Genomic DNA, 19067 nt, shown 5'->3' on the forward strand with positions numbered 1-19067 from the left:
CGACACAAGTTTGGTAACGTCGAACGGTATTTTGCCGAACTTTTCAAAGATTCCTGGCATTCCCTGGTGTGATTGGCGGCTTGTTGAATTCGGCCCTTAATTTCCCTTCGTTTCTAGGGGGCTCGCGTCCGTGTGGCTGAACTAGAACCTTGAAGAATTCTCACAGGAAAAATCCGTTGGCGTGAGGTCTGGTGATCGCCAGTTATCCGGCCAATTATCCGGCCATCGAAGAGTTAATATAAATATCCGCGCACAGCACGACTGTTACGTGCGGGCGCCCCATCATGCTGCAACCACATGCGTAGCCATGTATCCAGGGGAACATTTTCCAGCAGTCCAGGTAGAGTTTCTTGCAAAAAGTGAATGTAATTTGCCCCGGTAAGTCGAGGAGGTAGACGGACCGGCCCAATCAGATGGTCACCCACAATTCCTGCCCGAATGTTGAGCGAAAATCGTTCCTGGTATCCGTGGACGTACGTGACGCGAGGACTGTTGTAAATACCATCCCTATGGAAGGTGTACTCGTCGATAAACAACACAATGGCGGGGAAGTCGGGATCTCGTGCAATACGTCGCAGAAACCACCGTCAAAACCCTAGCCTGTGTTTATAGTCCGCCACAGGATTTAGGCCTTGGACACCGTGGAAACTAAATGGATGCTCGCCGTCATCCCTCAAAATCTCCCAGACTAACCGATGTGTGAGGCTCTTAAAAGCTGCAAGAATAACAAGGCACCTGGTGTAGACAGTGTAGTGGCGGAAAAGCTCAAGGTAGACTGTGAAGTAACAGCAAGTATGTTATTGCCCCTGTTTCAAGAAATCTGGAACACAGAAACCATCCCGGAAGATTTGACGAAGGGAATCATTATCAATTAGCTCAAGAAAGGAGACCTGACAAAATCCATCAACTGGCGTGGCTTCATACTTTTGTTAATATCTAGTAAAATATTTTCAAGGATTGTTTTAAACTGTCTCAGAGTGCCCATGGATAATAAGCTCAGGAAAGAACAGGCTGGTTTCAGAGAAAGCAAATCATGCACAGACCAAATAAACACCTTGAGGATCATTACTGAGCAATCCATGGAATACTGGTCTCCTTTGTAACTGCCTTTTGTTGGCTTTGAAAAAACCTTTGATAGGGTGCAACGTGAAGCCATCTGGAAAACAATGCAGAGTTACGGAGTACCTCCAAAGAACATCAGTATCGTGAAGATGATGTACAGAGAATATACTTGCTGGGTGAAACATGATGGAAATCTCTCACAACCATTCATTTTAAATTCTGGAGTAAGGCAGGGTTGTTTGCTTTCACCACTGCTGTTTATGCTGACATTAGATGGTGTCATGAAGAAGGTAACCCGAGAGCAAAAGAGAGCTATACAGGGGGTTCTATATGATCGCCTGGAGGACCTGGTCTATGCGGACGACATCTGCGTTCTGTCTCACAATTTCAGAGATATGAGTGAGAAGCTTAAGGAATTGGAAACAGAAGCTCAGAGAGTTAGATCAAAAATAAACATGGCTAAGACTAAAGAGCTTAGGATGAACAGTAAGAACAAGACTGCACTAGCCGTTAAAGAAGAGGAGATTGAGCAGGTGGAAAGCTTTTGTTATCTGGGAAGTATTGTTTCCAAAAATGGAGGGGCGACAGAAGACGTCGAAAGTAGGATCAAAAAGGCAAAAAGGGCCTTTGTCCAGCTGCGACCAGTTTGGACATTTCGTAAAATATTGTTGAAGGTAAAGCTAAAAATCTTTGACTCAGATGTAAAATCTGTTCTCTTTTACGGGTGTGAGACGTGGAAGGTGCCAGCACAAATTAAAACAATAGCACAACCGCTTATTTAACATGGGGACTACGTTGTCTTTGGTCTGCCGAGTAAAGTTGGCTTGCGGGGTGCACTCAGCCCTCGTCAGGTCAGTTGCAGAGCTACTTGACTGAGAAGCAGCGGCTCTGGTCACGAAAACTGACAACGGCCGGAAGAATGGTGTGCTGACCACACCTCCATATCTACATCCAGTGACACCTAACAGCCGAGGATGACACGGCGGTCGGCCGGTAAAGTTGGGCCTTCCGAGACTTTTTCGGACGAGTTAGAGTTTAATCCATGGAAATCGATATTTAAGACGCAGAAAACAAAGAACACAACCTACTCTCGAACTTTGCTCCTATTACTGCTTAGTAACAAATTTTCTCCTTATTTTCTCCCTAAATTACTAATCTAGTAGCATATTCTTTGATGGTGCTCTCCACTAGTTATTTTAAGGTTATGCTCGTCTTGAATGATTTCTCTTTGCCTTTCAATTAACAATATTTTTGCATTATATTCTCATCGTATTAAACGCATTTCTCACGAATGAAGCTCGTCTACTATATCTAATAGTTTGTTCTTCACGACAACCGCCTGTTCTCTGCCTTTTTTCATGGGCACATCTTCTAATAAGCTCCCACCAGAGAATATAAGCCGAGATTCGTCACTATGGAATGCAGTTGCACCTTCAGAAGTTTCATTGCCGCCTTCAGATAGTTATCACCATTGATATTGCTTGATAGGACCACATTATCTTCATTTGTGTCACTAAGTTATATGTGGGATTACACCAACAACTGTTTAGCTTACATCGTCTATCTTCGTTTCAGCTACTCCACCGGCAGGCTGGAGTTGTTCTTGATTACATTTAGCTTTCATTTTCTTTGCTTTCGCTTTCATGTCCTTCCAGATTATTTTAAGCTGCCCTTGTGATCTTTACGTAAGAGCTTCTGCATTCTATTCAAAGCATATTTTTTCCCAGAATCCTTTTTCCTTTTTAGCATGTTCACATCTTGCTGTTTAGATTCCATAATAGCTATGTATATTTTCATGATTTCAGTAAATCGCTCTTTTTAACTTTCTGGTATGCTTCTGAACTTTTCTTAACACTTAAATTGTTCTTGGCTGCCTACATGTTGCTGTAATCTTATATCCCAAAGCTGCAAAAAAACTGTATGTGGTACCGCTTAAACTGACACGTGGCACCCACCAACAATGAACTGTGGTTACTGTAGAAGGAAGAGTTAAGAACTGAATAATAGATTCATTCATTAACAGCATATCTATTTTTCATTACACGTCGATCTTATCACCAACACAATAGCATTTAGCTATTTTGAATTGTAATAATATTTTCTAGCATAAATTACGCTAACACAATGCTGTTGTCAAAAGATGATGCAATAATGTAGGCCGACAATCAATATTTTCCGAGAGGAAACGAAATGCACGTGCCAGCAGTGTGTAGAAATGAATTACTTGTTTAGTAAAAAGGCGTTACTACTTTAGTTACAACTAAAGAAGTAAATAGCAGATGAGATTTCCAACAGTTACTAAAAGAGTACCGGTATATTACTAAGGAAAAAACTATTTTCGTGATCACTTGAATATGCAGATTAGATCTCGCGCAAGTACTCACGGTTGTTTTGTGAGTTCGTGCATGGCGTACACGGAGCCACTAGCTATTGAAACCAATGCTTCCTTCCCTGGCTGCATTTCCTTCACCCTTCCCTCCCACCCACTCCTCGCTCCTTCTCCGTTGCCCCTCCTTTGCCTCTCTCGGCGTTCTGATTTATGTCGACCTTGCTACTTGCTAACCACCTGGTTTCCTGTATTGGTTGCGATTTTGTTCCTTTTGCCTGTGCTTTCATCCTTTTTTAGCGTTTAGGTCCCCACTTGAGGTTTGACCTCCACTTCAAAATTTCCTGTTTTTAATGTGAGCCATGTGGGGAAGAACTCTCTCTCTAGCACCTACCATGTGGATTCCTCTCCCTCTTTCCTTCTCCTCTCCTTTCCCAACCCTGCTAGGTCACCAGGACTTGCAGCCAGTCCATGTGGTGGGGCTGTTATTATCCATATGGCTGACCACCTGACAACACAGGGATCACACTACTGATACCTGAGGTGTTCCCTCCTCATGTGTGGCAAGGAGCAACTGCTTATCTTCTTGGAGCATCAGAACTCTCAGCAAAGGCCGCCCTGCCAGACAGCCCTTGCTGTGGCTGGGTGGCGCCCATGTGGAGGGCCTCTGGTCGGAGTGGGTGGTATCAGCTTGGCGCATGAAACGTATCAAGCTGCAAAAATCTGGCCGTTCTCAAACCGCTGTCTCGTTGAATGGCAAAGGATCATTGAATGCTGCTTTGTATGACCCGGCAACCTTCCATTCCCTGGCTACACAACTGGAGGAAGGCCAGGCATGCCGTCTTGAAATGAAACACTTTTCCCGTTACCTTTTCGTACTAGGACAGATGGGGGCATATTCACCGCCACAAAGCCATTGTTTTTTGTGGAGAATATCGAGGACAAGTTTGGTGGAATCTCTTAATAAGTTGCGGTCGGGATCCCTCTTGATCAAAGCTTCTTCTGCACCCAATCCGCAGCTCTTTGTGCCTGTGATCGTCTTGGCAATGTCCCAGTGCCTATTACGCCTCACCAACCTCTGAATATGGTCCAGGGAGTGATATTTTATAGGGATCTCATCGTGGAAACTGATGAGGAACTCTGGACTAATCTGGAGCGGCGTGGCGTTCATTTTGTTCGACATGTGCAGAAGGGTCACAAAGACAACTGCACTGATACTGGCGCTCTCATTCTGGCTTTCGAGGGAGATACCCTTCCAGAGAAGGTCAAGGTTATTTGATACAGATGTGACGTGAAGCCTCACGTTCCTCCAACTATGCAGTGCTTTCGGTGTTTGCATTTTGGGCATACGTCTTCCTACTGTATGGCAGACCTTCTGTGTGGTGATTGTAGCCACCCAGTCCATGGGGGAAACCCCTGTCTTCCACCACCTGTGTGTGTCAGTTGTGCTGACCGCCACACCCATCGCTCGCTGGATTGCCTAGCTTACAAAATAGAACCGAAGATCCAAGAATACAAGTCCCTGGATTGCCTGTCATATACTGAGGCTCGCCAAAAGTATGAGAGACTCCATCCAGTGTCACTATCTTCAACTTTTGCCTTTGTTACTTCATTTCCTCCTCCTACCTTTTCCTTACTCCAGCCCCATCCCCCTCTCCCCTCCCCCTCTCCTGCAGTTCCCACTATCTCCCACCCAGGAGCCGCTCCCCCTTCCTGATCAAAGAAGTGCCCCCCTTCTTTGGCACCTGCTGGTGATTGGGATCCCTGCCTGGACCCCTCTCCTTGTGTCTCTCAGGTTGGAAGAGTCTTACCATCACTTGGCAAAGAGAGGCACCATCTGTGCGCCCAAAGGTCACCTGCTCTCTTTCAGTTCCAGATCTTGCAGAACCTATACTCACCCTGTATCCTGCCCTCCTCCACCTTTAAAAGAGAAGAAGAAGAAGCATAAATCCCTCGACAAGGCCCACCTGGTGCCCCCAGAGGTGCCATTTCCCTCCTTGCAACATGTCTGACATCTTATTTATGGATGTCACCCCATCCTTGTTGGTCACGACTACTGACCAAGTGACATGACCTCCTCTCAGCTTCTTTATGTCTCACCTGGACTCTCGCTACACTATCATCCAGTGGAACTGCAACAGATACTATCGTCACCTACTGGAAATGTAACGTCTTGTCTCCTCCTATTCTGTATTCTGTCTTGTTCTTCATGAAACGCATTTCCGTGATGACCACTCTCCAACATTTTGTGGTTATTGGGTGTTCTGTCAGAACCATGCTGGCCCAGGGGTAGTATCTGGTGGGGTCTGCACTTTGGTCTGCTCTGATGTCATTAGTGACTGGATCTCCCTATGTACCAACTTGGAAGCAATAGTGGTTCGAGTGAAAACGACTCCAGCAATCACCACCAGCAATGTCTACCTCCCTCCAAGTGGGCCACTTCCTTATGTTGCACTGTTACTTTAATCCAGCAACTCCTGCCCCCGTTTCTCCTCCTTGGGGACTTCAGTGCACATCACCTACTGTGAAGGAGTGTCACTTCAATGGGTAGGGGTACCCTAATTGACCAACTTATCATAGACGTCGATCTGTGTCTCCTACTTCAGTGCCTCTTATGGCACCTTCTCTGCTGTCGATCTCACGATATCCTCCCCTGCCCTTGTCGCTTCCCTACATTGGGCATCCCATGATGACCTTTGTGACAGTGTGTAACGCTGGAAATGCATATCCTCCTATTTCCATCTATTGTACTATAAATTTTTTCCTTATTTTGTTACCTGAATATATGACATTTCTGTGCCTTTATATATTGTAATTGTTTTACTGTTTGTATTTATATATTTATGCATCTATGTTGATGTATAATTGGTTTGTTTTGTAAATATTATTTCTATTTTACGCTGGGTCTTGCCTAGGAAAAACTATGCTGTCGAACGAATGCATCGATAGGTCGTGTGGAGAACCAAAGTGTTTAGGATCTTTGGTAGTGTTAACTCTACCGCGTGGAGCGCGGGCAGAGCAGAGAGAGTCTGGCTGGAGTAGTGCGGTGGAGCAGGTGTGTCGCGTGACTCTCCCGCGAGTTGCCGCGCTTTCGGGGTTTGGCAGCATGTAATTGCACTCGACTTGCTATGTTAGTTTCTGACATGGTGTCGCGGACGGGAAGCGTTAGCTGGCACACATCAAGAGCCCGTTTCGGCTGGAGACCGTGTCGAGAAGAAGGCGCGCCAACATCCAGCTTTTGCAACAGCGACGACCGACAATGAGTGACTGTCGCCACCTACTCGATCGACGACTTCAAACCTTCAATCAATCAACAAGGAATACTGGTAGCACGTAAAGTTTTAGAACTGTACGGCAGACCTCAGCTTTTCAAACTGTTAAATTTTTCTCACTAAATTACGGCAACGAAGCATGAACCTTTGTTGCTCATTGTCCCAATTGCATTACCAAGCAGGGTCCCTTCCTTTTCCGGAATGAACCCGAGAATCGTTGAAATTCAAACGCCAGCATTAAAGTAATATCATTCGATTTCACTGCTTTAATTTCAAAGTTCAGTTAAGGTATCCATAGCTGGCTACAATATTTAGATTACACAAGTACAAATTAAGAGTGCGAGTTTTGTTACCGTATTTTAGCTTACCTGTGACTGCAGCTCAGCTTGGTACGTACTAAATTTTACTATTGTTAATTGTTTAGAATCATTTAATTCAAGTTCAAAGTTAAATCTCTTATTTCTAAATTGCGTAGATTCAAGTAGCTTTTGAAATGATTGTTGAGGTAGCCCAAGACTAACCGTATTTAATTAATTTCGATGTGCTTCAGAAAAAAAGCTCACTATTAATTTCAGTCACTAAATTAACTTTCAATTTTCCGGTTTTATTAATTATTTTGCTAAATTAAGTCAGAGTGTAGCGGAATTTATTACTTCTGACAAACTTTCAGTTTTCACACTACAGATGTCAACCTTCAGTTGCCACGCTTCTAGTGCTAATTATATGTGTAATAACCTTTCTTTTTCAGTTACTATAGTAATTGTCCATAGGACTGGCGACCGTAATTTCCCCCAAATCTCAAATGTCTAATTACCGCTAGTTCATTGTTAACGTAACGGCCACACATTTACTTTCTTTATTAACTTTACCCCTTTTCAAAATTAATTTCCACCAGTTTTATTTGCATTTTTCCTTTCGTTTAGATGTAGCCCTTTCCTCCCTCTTTACCGACAGATTAACTTCGGTGACGATTGCTTTTCCCAAATTTCCATTAGGTACACGCGGTTTAATTTTTCACTGTCATTAAGGTCGATAAGTGAGGGGGAGGTTACAAGTGACCACTTTCCAGTGATACTATCGTTCCCCTGCTACCACCAGGCAGACAGTCTCCCCCCCCCCCCCCCCATCCCACCCCTTGGGCATTCCGCAGGGCCACTTGGCCTTTATATACATCTGCTGCACACTTCCCCACCTCCATCTCGAATTCTCTGCCACTATCCTTCATGCTGCTGGGACTGCAGTTCCCCTATCCACAGGTTCCCCTCGTCGTCGACTGGTTCTATGGTGGACGAAGGATGTTGCAGTCGCTGTGCAGGACTGCCTAAAGGCGCTGCAGCGATTTAGGCGACACCCTTCACAGACCAGCCTCCTCGCTTTTAAGGGTCTCCGTGTTTATGCTCGTTACCCTAATAGGTGGAGTAAAAAGGAATGCTGGGAGCGCTATGTTTCCTCCTTGGGGACGTATGCGTCTTCATCACAGGTTTGGTCCAAGCTCAGTAGCCTTCAAGGTTGCTAGGGACAGTCAACTGTCCATGGTCTTAACCTCCAAGGTGCTCTGTGCACTAATCCATTGGTCCTCGCAGAACACCTTGCGACACACTTTGTGACGGCATCGGCATCCTCTTCTTGCCCTACTACCTTTCTCCGTCAGAAACACAGAGCAGAGTTGACTAGGGCCCCCTCTGTTTCATCCCGCACCACGCTGAGCCCTATAACGAACCCTTCACTGAATGGGAATTGTTGCAGGCTCATAGTTCTTCACGAGACACAGCCCGGATTCCATCTACAACGAGATGATCCAACACTTCGACGTTCCCCAGATGCAACATCTCGTCAGGGTCTTCAACTGCATTTGGCTCACGGATGCTTTCCCGTCATAGTGGCGAGACAGTATAGTTATCCCCGTCCTTAAGCCCAGGAAGAACCCAACGTCTCTAGACAGCTACCGCCCAATTAGCCTGACGAATGTACTTTGTAAACTGCTCGAAAGAACGGTCACCTTCAGATTATGTTGGGTACTCGAATCTTGGGGCCTTTTATCTCCGTATCTGGGCAGGACGGTCTCCAACTGACCATTGACTCTGAAATCAGCCATTTGACCATTTACTCACCGCCAGCACCTTGTCGCGGTCTTTTTTGACCAACATAAGGGGTACGACATGGCTTGGCGCCACCCTCCGTGACTGCGGCTTCCGTGATCGCCTTCCGATTTTTATCCGCGAGTTTTTATCTCATTGGTTCTTCCGGGTTTGAGTTGACACTCCACTCAGCGCCCCTCAGATTAAGGAGAACGATATCCCACAGGGTTCTGTGCTAAGCGTCACACTCTTCCTCAGTGCCATCAATGGGCTTGTGATCTTTGTTGGGCCTCTGGTTACCCCGGTGCCGTACGTCGACGATTTTTGCATATGGTGCATCTCCAGCTCGGTAGCGTCTGCCGAGCGCTGCCTCCAAGGTGCCATCTGACGGGCCTCTACGTGGGCCACCTCCCAGAGCTTCCAGTTTTCTTCCTCCAAAATGCGGGTTATCCATTTTTGTCGTCGACCCACAGTACACGCCGATCCAGAACTTTATTTAGGCGCTCAGCTTCTCGATGTTGTAGCACAGTCCCGTTTCTTGGGCATTATTTTTGATAACAAGCTGACGTGGTTGTTCCACGTTCGCCACCTAAAGACTACGTGTATGCGGAAGCTTAATGCTCTCTGCCTTCTGGCCCACACATCTTGGAGTGCAGACCGTTCCACTCTTCTCCATCTTTACCATGCTATGGTCTTGTCCAGACTAGATTATGGTACTAAAGTTAAAATCTTCCGGGTTGTCAGTCCGCGTCATATTTCCTCTAAAATAATCGACGTTTCAACACCTCTCCTGGGATCTTCTTCAGGATCTTCCGGTGTCCACGACTGCTAGAACACTGTCAGAGTCTAGTGTCGCGTTTCCTTATAAAGGAGAGTTTTCCCGCGTTTGTGCTGGAGAAGTGGGAGTATTGGTTAAAATACTTGTGGCTACCATTGGCGGGCCATCGCCATAGGCTAACATTCCTTTACTTATGCAGAAGAAGGGGCGTTATTGGCCAAACTCATGGATACTATTGGTGTAGCATCATCATTGGATAGATATTCCACACTTACGCTGGAGAAGGGTTCAAATGACTCTGAGCACTATGCGACTTAACTTCTGAGGTCATCAGTCGCCTAGAACTTAGGACTAATTAAACCTAACTAACCTAAGGACATCACACACATCCATGCCCGAGGCAGGATTCGAACCTGCGACCGTAGCGGTCGCTCGGTTCCAGACTGTAGCGCCTAGATCCGCACGGCCACTTCGGCCGGCGCTGGAGAAGGGTTATTGGTTGAAATTTTGTCCTACTGCTATTGGTCGGCCATCATCACTGGCTAGATGCGAAGAGGACAGAGAAAAAGAATGGGAATGTTTACCCAAAATATTATTGTCCGCCGAGGCGACTTGCAGCGCATTGTTTATGTCGCTCGCACTCCGCGGCCGAATAACCACTTCCCTGATGGAGGGGAGCCACGATGCCGGAAGCCTATAGCCTATAGTCATAGACTTCACCATTGTAATTAAAATAGCTCGAACGAAGGCACAATTCAATTAAGTTAAAATTTCTGGAGCAATTTTTAGAAATTTACGCCCACTGAAGATCCCTGCAGGTGACGTTCTTGTTAGGTTCGATGTGACATCGTTATTTACTAAAGTCCCAGTGTCAGATACAACGGAGATCATAAGGAGAAAGTTGTTCCAGATGTTTGTGACTTAATTGAATTGTGTCTTCGTTCAGGCTATTTTAATTACAATGGTGAATTCTATGAACAGGATGACGGCCTTGCTACGGGCTTACCCATTTTTCCACTTGCAGCTGACATTTTCATGGAACACTTTGAGCAACAGACATTAAGTAATGCTCCTTTGAAGCCTTCTTGTTGGCTCTGCTATGTGGTCGATACATTTGTTATACGGCCATACAGCGAAGAAGAACTTCATGCGTTCCTCAATTTCTTAAATGGAATTCACTCCAAAATCAAATTTACCTTGAAGATTGAGAATGAGGTCGGTCTCCCGTTCCTAGATGTGTCGCTATACAGAAGATCTGATAACATTCTAGGTCTCAAAGTGTATAGAAAGCTGACTAACACAAATAGGTATTTAGATGCCTCTTCGTACCCCCCTTCCTCCCCCCCCCCCCCCCCCCAGCCCAGAAGCAAGCATTGCTCAACACTCTGCCTTCACGAGCCTTCTGTATCAGCGATGACGACAACTTGGAACCGGAGTTATGGTTTTTAAAGAGGACATTGAAGGCAAACGGCTATGATAGTTGTTCACTCGACAGGGCTTATAGGCGGAATATTAATCACGTTAATAAGAATGACGAGGAACCACCTTCTCACTCCGTTAGGTTACCGTACATTTCTGGGGCCACTGACCGCATAAACAGAAGTCTAAACAAAAATACTATCCAGACATCTTCTTTAGTAAAATAAATAAATAAATAAAGATTTTTTTCCGACGAAAAACTGATGCACCTGATTGCGTCCACAATGCAGGCGTCTATCAAGTGACATGTGGGTGCGGCAAAGTGTATATAGGCGAAACGGGAAGAACTGTTAAAGAACGCATTAAGGAATACGAACGGCACACGTGGCTAAAACAAATCGGCAGTAGTGCAACATCATGAGAACTGTGGCTTTGACATCGATTTTAATGACGTTCATGTGCTGGCCAAGGAAACAAACATTTATGGAAGAAAGGTCCGAGAAGAGGTTGAAATGTACAAGAATGCATGTAATTTCAATAGAGAGAGAGGCCATAGGCTTCTGGCATCGTGGCTCCCCGCCATTTCAAGGAAGTGAATATGCGGCCCTGGAGTGCGAGCGACATAAACAATGCGCTGCAAGTCACCTCGACGGACAAAGATATTTTGGGTAAACACTCCCCCTCTCCATGTCTGTCCGTTTCGCATATAGTAGAAGATGACGGCCAACCAATAGCAGTTGGAGGACTTTCAACCAATAACCCTTCTCCAGAGTAAGTGTGGAATAGTGCCTTTCTATGCAAAGACGATGGGCCAACGATAGTAATCACAAGAATTTAGCCAATAACCCCCCTTCTTCTGCATAAGTGCAGAAATGTTAGTCTATCACGATTACCCAGCAATGGTAGCCACGAGGAGTTTAGCCAATACTTCCACTGCTGCAGCACAAGCGCCGGAAAACTCCCCTTTATAAGGGAACGCGACACTTGTCTCTGACAGTGTTCTATCAGTCGTGGACACCGGAAAATCCTGAAGAAGTTCCCGGGAGAAGGGTCGAAACGGCGATGATTTTAGAGGAAATATGACTTAGCCTAACAACCCAGAAGATTATAACTTTAGTGACAACGGCTACGAAAACCTGCAGAATTACATAGATTTTGATAGATTTATGGCTCAGCAGCTCCTTCCACTTTGAAACTGCTTGACTCTGTTCACCATTGTGGGGTGCGTCTGGGTATTGGTGCCTTTTGCACTAGTCCCATTGATAGTCTCCTCGCAAAAGTAGAGATTACCCCTCTACACACACGATGGTGACAACTCCTGGTTTCCTAACGCAATCGCCATTCGCCAATTCCCTGACCATCCCGTGTACACTGTGCTCTTTGCCAGCGAGGGATGTCTGCCTCCTGACACTCTCCCACAGGTGGGATTGCCGGTTGGCATGCGTCTCACTCCCCTCTGTCGTGGTCTCCACCTCCAATCACTGGAATGTACCCCGTGTCTTTCCTCCCATACCCTCCTCCCCACCCCCCCACTCCCCCTGGATGGTGCCTAGACCACGGATTAGGACCGAACTATTCCAGCGTCCTAAGATCTCTGTTACTCCTATGGTTTACCGGCGTCTTGTCTGTGCCATACTTGCAGAGTTCCACGGTGCTACCGTCTTTTACATTGATGGTTCTAAAACAGTCGATAAGGTGGTACACGCTTTCACTTCTCCTACTGGCTTAGAACAGTATTTAATGCCGAGATCTTGCAGTGTGTTCACGGTGGAGCTTCTAGTCATTACAGAGCTCTCCTTTTTATTTCTCAGGCCTCCCTCCACAGTGTTTTAATTTTTTCAGGCTCAATGAGCAATCTGCAGTCTATCGACCGATGCTATTCTCGTTACCCTTTAGTCTTTGATATCCATGACCTCCTCTCTGCCCTTGGCCATGCCGCCTGTTCCGTTGTCTTTCTCTGTGTCCCAAGTCATATGGGCATCCCAGGGAATGAACTGGCTGACCGTTTGGCTAGAGAGGCAGATACTTACCCCCATTTCCTTTCATGATTCCAGCTGCGGATATGCGGCTCTACGTCAAATCTCTCTTTGCACAAAAAGGAAATGAGATGTGGTGCGCTACTCCTCACAGTAATAAACTCAGTACAATCAAGGAGTCTGCTGCAGTTTGGCGCTCTTCCTTCCGTTCCTCTCAGAAGGAGTCCACTGTTTTATGCCGTCTACGCATTGGTCATACCAGGCTCACCCACTGTTTCCTCCTACGTAACGATCCACCCCCACAATGTGGTTGTGGAGCCAGACTAACAGTACCCACATATTGGTGGAATGTCCCTTCTCTCGGCCCTTCGTGCTAAGTATCGTCTTCTCGGTTCCTTAAATTTAATATTGGCAGACGATTCACGGACGGCTGAACTGGTCCTCAGTTTCTTCCGTGAAAGTGGTTTTTATTTCCGGGTATAAGGTTCCATTTTAGTCTTGGATCAGGGGCAGGTTGGTTGTGGTTGGGACCTCTTTTCAGTCTTCTCGGTCTGTGAACCCATGACCGCCCCTTTCTTCCAGTTTTTAGATTTGGTCTCAGCTTTTATGCCTTTCATTGTGTTTTTTTAATGTTTATTATTTTATAATTTGACTCCTCTGACTGGATCCGTCCACTTTTAACGGGCCCTCATTCTTCTGTGACTAACTTCGGAATCGCTAGACTGATGACCTCGCCGTTTGGTCCCATAACGCCTCTCAATTAATCAGTTAAGTAATGACCGACACGTGTTCGTGATTATTACGTAAACATAACTCCTATTATAACCAGTGGTTTCAGGAATAAACTGTCCACTTTAGGATAGCGGCAGTGTTATTTCATTGTATAGCTGAAATTTCATTAAACTGCAGTTTTCTTGTTAATGACAATTTCGGCTAACTATTCAAAAATAATCTTTGCAATTACAAATATCTGCTGTCATTCGTTGTCAGGGCAGTGTACACATTTGTTACGTTTTAGTTGTACGCTTTTCCACAAATCATTTCGGCTAGATTTCTTCGGAATCTATTTCCTTCCTATCAGTTGGGTTCATATAATCATGGTCAATCGTTGCCTATGTCAGACAAGGGGGGAAAGTTATAAACGGACACACTAGGCGACGGAAGAGTTAACTTCCTGTTCAATGCTAGTTTAAAAAGGAGGTATATTTCCTTCTCTGATAGAGCTATTTGAAAATTGGCAGACGAAAGCTTCCAATTACAAGGGCCGAGGTATGAAGACCAGAAGCACGTCATCTATCCGAATGAAGGAACCAACGCGAATGGCGAGGCCTACGAGAAAGACAGGCCGTGGCGCGTACGTCATGAAGGTAGGCCTGCGCTCGCTCGCTCAACGCGGCACAAAAACTGCGTTTCTACACCTGTTAACTCGTAACTACATGTGTACGTACAAACAAGAATTGCATCTTCTACTGGAATCCGCTGTTATGGTGTCTTACTGTTGCTAGTCCTGCAATGATCGAAGTCCATAGGCCTACTTATACTTTGTTACGGCTGTACTGGGGTACGATAAAATTAAAATCGTGCCAAAATGATTATCAGTTGCATGAGGCACCACTTCTGGTATGAAATGAGGACTGTTAAGCAGAGGAGACTAAATGCTATAAGCAAGCTCTTATATCATTAAAATTAAATTTTGTTGTAGTATTGTTGATCAGTAAGACACCATAATAGCAGTCTCCAGTAGAATATGCCCTTCTCGTTACTACGTACACGTCCAGCTGCGTGTTAACAGGTTTAGAAACGCATTTTATCTTCTGAGCTGAGCGAGCGAGCGAGTTCAGGCCTCCTTCGTGACGTACGCGACGCGACCTATCTTTCTCGGAGGTCTCATGTGAACGGGAGATGTAACGGTACTGCTGACCGCCAGTCTGTTCTTGGCGTCACTTTTCCCTTGTTGCGCACGGGCTGGCGAAAGTTACACATTCCTTCGGTAGCTCAGTTGGTAGAGCGGTGGACTGTAGAGGAGCTGAGTAGCAGATATCCATAGGTCGCTGGTTCAAATCCGGCCCGAAGGAAAATTTTAAACTTTCATGGCTTCGCTTCTCTTTACAAAATAAGCTACACTTTAAACTTACAAACTGTTGTGACGTTTTTAAGACAAAGGTACGCCTGAGACAGAATCAGCATATGGTAGCTGTTCTGCGTATATATTTTCTCCTTTTCTTGCTGATATAATCGTAAATCCGTAGAAAGCACAAATTTTATGCCGCGCGGAACTACCCGAGCGGTCTAATACGCTGCAGTCATGGACTGTGCGGCTGGTCCCGGCGGAGGTTCGAGTCCTCCCTCGGGCATGGTTGTGTGTGTTTGTCCTTGGATAATTTAGGTTAAGTAGTGTGTAAGCTTAGGGACTGATGACCTTAGCAGTTAAGTCCCATAAGATTTAACACCCATTTGAACATTTTTGAACAAATTTTATTAAAATGCCTCAAGAAAATGAGAAGTTAAGAATAATCTTGTATTTCCGTTGTGTAGCACTGACAAAAGAAACAGTAGATTATATTCCACTTCCAGGATTTATTGAGAGTTGAACAGGTCTTCCAATCGTGGTCCCCATATCCGAGAAAACTATAAGTAGCGCTATGGCTGCTGCCAAGAAAGAAAAAATGGGAAAGTATGCTTTCGAGACATCTGATATATATATATGAATAGATTTTCGAGACAGTGAAAATAATTGAGGACGTACTGTGCGCAACCCAGATTCTTCTTTCGAACCGCGTGTTTGTTGTGGAAAAAATTAACATTGCATGAATGTGTCTTAACAGAATGACAGAACTGTGTGAAACTACATAGATGGTACCACAGCGATGATCTTTCTAATGCAGGGATGGATATCAGAAGTATAGTAATCCTTAGTGTACCATTTGAAGAAGAAATCTATACAACCGTGTCTGTACTCCTTCGATAATGTATTTGACATCAAACATTCTAAAGAGAGAGAAAAATATATCCTTAAAAAACGGGGAAAGAGCGATGATTAAAACAGAAATCACAAAACAACTGCTGGTATACAAAACAACTGCTATATTTAAAGCATTGGTAACAAACGACTGACAGTCACATATAGGAGCCGTTTGCTGTTCTGATGAGTCTAATGAGTATATTTCGGCAGATTTCGTCCTTGAGCAAACATCTGTCATAATTACCATAGATATTTTGTGGGACTTAACGTGTAGTATTTTCAGTTGATACATCAGTTACTTTTCATCGCAAGTTTATGCTTCCTGCGTGAGAAGGAGAGGTGTTTTATATCTACGATCGAACACCCACGGAATGGCGTTTCCTTGTTGTTAGTTCCATGCGAAAAGGAAGGGACTGAGAGACAACGAAACCTTATTTGGAACTGAAGGTCGCAGTTGCGCGTGTTTTAATCTTTCTGCCATTCATGTCCAATTCTTGAAGTCCGTTAACTATAAAATGCTTTGGAAATTTCGGTTTGTGATATTACCCATTTCTAGTAGCTTTTTTTGGCAGTTGATCAACCTTTCCATTATGAATTACTCCACAATGACATTTAATCCAAGAGAATCCTACTGCTTCATTACACTTTTACGTTTTACTATTTTTGTAAGGGTTTAGTTTTCTGTCTTGCTGCAGTTACTGGATTCAGGATCTTTAGTTACAGACGCTGAATGTGTCGAGATCATATTTCGTTTCAGGAATCGTCCAACAAACTACAGGCCTTCTGTTATAGCAATGCTATCTGCTGTAAACGTGGAAAATTCTTCACCTCGACTCTATTAATAGAGCCAGAGCTTTCGAAGGTGTATTATTCAGTGCTGCAACACGTGGTTTTATACACATATGCTGAAATATGTCGAAGTTTCTAAGGCAGGACTTACTGATGTTGTGGTATAAAACGCTGCCTTGATCTATTTGAAAGGAGCTGAGTGATCTGTAAGAAACGTAATTATGGGGAGCATTAACCACCACACCATTCACAAATATCCAATAATACTGAAGGCATCGTGACAGATGACGAGGCAGCTAACGTCTACGTGGTACTCTACAAGTTTTGTGACGTCACTTCCTGAAAGTCATGTTGAGGACCCATTTCGTCATGTGAAACACAAAATTGTTTTGTGACGTATCATATAAATTAGAACCAATAAAAAGCATTATCGCTCTCTACAAGAAGAACTTACGAGGCGGCATATTGCATTTGCCATATTCAGTTGAAGACCATATTTAGTATGTTTTAAGTTATAATTTATACCCTATGAATATATGATGTTTCTAAGTACCAACACGTTGAATCTCTCGAGGACGCGTCGCTGTCCTACGATACATTGTAATAAAATGGCGGGAAACTTCATGTAGGTGGTTAAAGATTTATCAAGTTATTTTTGTGTTATAGCTCGCGTGTTACGAAGATACGCCGTTTTAAAGCAATGGCACAATGAATTTTCTTCAAAAACGTGTCGGTTCTTGTAGGATTAGCCAGTTAATAGCATATCGGCAAATAAAGCCATCAGATGACCGTAACATAAATTACAAACTGGTATAGGAATGCGTATTCAAATAAAGAGATACGTAAACAGGCAGAACACGGCGCTGTTATCGTCAACGCCTATATAAGACAAGGGTCTGACGCAGTTGTTCGATCGGTTACTGCTGCTACAAAGGCAGGGTATCAAGATATGAGTTTGAACGTGGGCTTATAGTCGGCGCACGAGCGATGAGACACAGGTAGCGATGAAGTGGAATTTTTCCGTCCGATCATTTCAGCGAGTGTACTGTGAATATCAGGAATCCGGTAAAACATCAAATCTCCGTCATAACTGCGGTAGGAAAAAGATCCTGCAAGAACGGGACCAAGGACGACTGAAGAGAATCGTTCAATGGGACAGAAGTGCAATTCTTCCGCAAATTGCTGCAAGTGTCAGCATCCGAACCATTCAACGAAACATCATCTGTATAGGCTTTCGGAGCCGAAGGCTCACTCGTGTACCCTTGATGACTGCGCCCCACAAACCTTTACGCCTTGCCTGGGCCCATCAATGCCGACATTGGACTGTTGATGACTGGAAACATATTGCCTCGGGGGGGACAAGCCTCATTTCAGATTTTTCGAGCGGATAGACGTGTACGGGTATGGAGACAACCCCATGAATCCATGGGCCCTGTACGCCTGCAGGGGAATGTTCAAGCTGGATGAGACTGTAATGGTGTGTGGCGTGTGCAGTTGGATTGATATGAGACTCCTGATACGTCTAGATACGACTCCGTCAGGTGACAGTTACGTAAGCATCCTGTCTGATCCCCTGCATCCATACATGTCCACTGTGCAATTCGACGGACATGGGCAATTTCAGCAGGACAATGCGACTCCCCACACGTCCAGAACTGCTGCAGAGTGGCTCCAGGAACATTCTGAGTTTAAGCACTTCCGCTGGCGACCAGACTCCCCAGACGTGAACATTACTGAGCATACGTGGGATGCCTTGCAACGTGCTGTGCAGAAGAGATCTCCACGCCCTCGAATTTGTGGACAGCCGTGCACGATTCATGGTGTCAGCCCTCTCCAGCATTACTTTAGGCGTTAGTCCAGTCCATGCCATCCATGCCATGTCGTGTTGCGGCACTTCTGCGTGCTCGGGGGGGGGGGGGGGGGGGCTGCCCGATATTAAGCAGATGTACCAGTTTCTTTGGCTCTTCAGTGTATTTTGTTGATTGCAGAAATTCAGAGTAGCCTAGCTGGTAGGGGCACTACTTCACGAATAAGTAAGTAGCGGGTTTGTGTGAAGATTAATGCTTTTTTCAGCTTCACAATTTTAAAGGTTGTGGGACTTCCTTATTAAATTCGTAGCAGTAATGTCTGTCATATTAGATATTATGTAAATGTAAGTTTATTTGTGAGAAGTGAGTTTGTTCGATTTTGTGAACTTTTAAAAGCTGATTTCCTGACTGGACATATATGTTCCCATTGCGTCTTATTACATGTTCGTGGAATTGAAGTTTTTCTTTATGTGTAATACACACAGTGCAACATTACTCGTATATGGACAATGGAGGAAATGTGCGTTTGGATAGAGCTAACATAGGAATTTTAAGCACGTCCGTTTACGTGAACAAACTATGTGGCCTGCGAGCCAA

General features: G+C 44.8%; 1 non-coding gene across 1 annotated transcript; it reads left to right on the forward strand.

Moving 5' to 3' along the window:
- Positions 1 to 14895: 14895 nt before the first annotated feature.
- On the forward strand, positions 14896 to 14986 carry Trnay-gua. The gene is given in 2 exon segments: positions 14896 to 14932; positions 14951 to 14986. It is a non-coding gene; the product is annotated as a tRNA-Tyr (tRNA).
- Positions 14987 to 19067: the final 4081 nt, after the last annotated feature.

The sequence above is a fragment of the Schistocerca americana genome, chromosome 2, assembly GCF_021461395.2.
Source record: "Schistocerca americana isolate TAMUIC-IGC-003095 chromosome 2, iqSchAmer2.1, whole genome shotgun sequence".
Classification (NCBI taxonomy): Eukaryota; Metazoa; Arthropoda; class Insecta; order Orthoptera; family Acrididae; genus Schistocerca; species Schistocerca americana.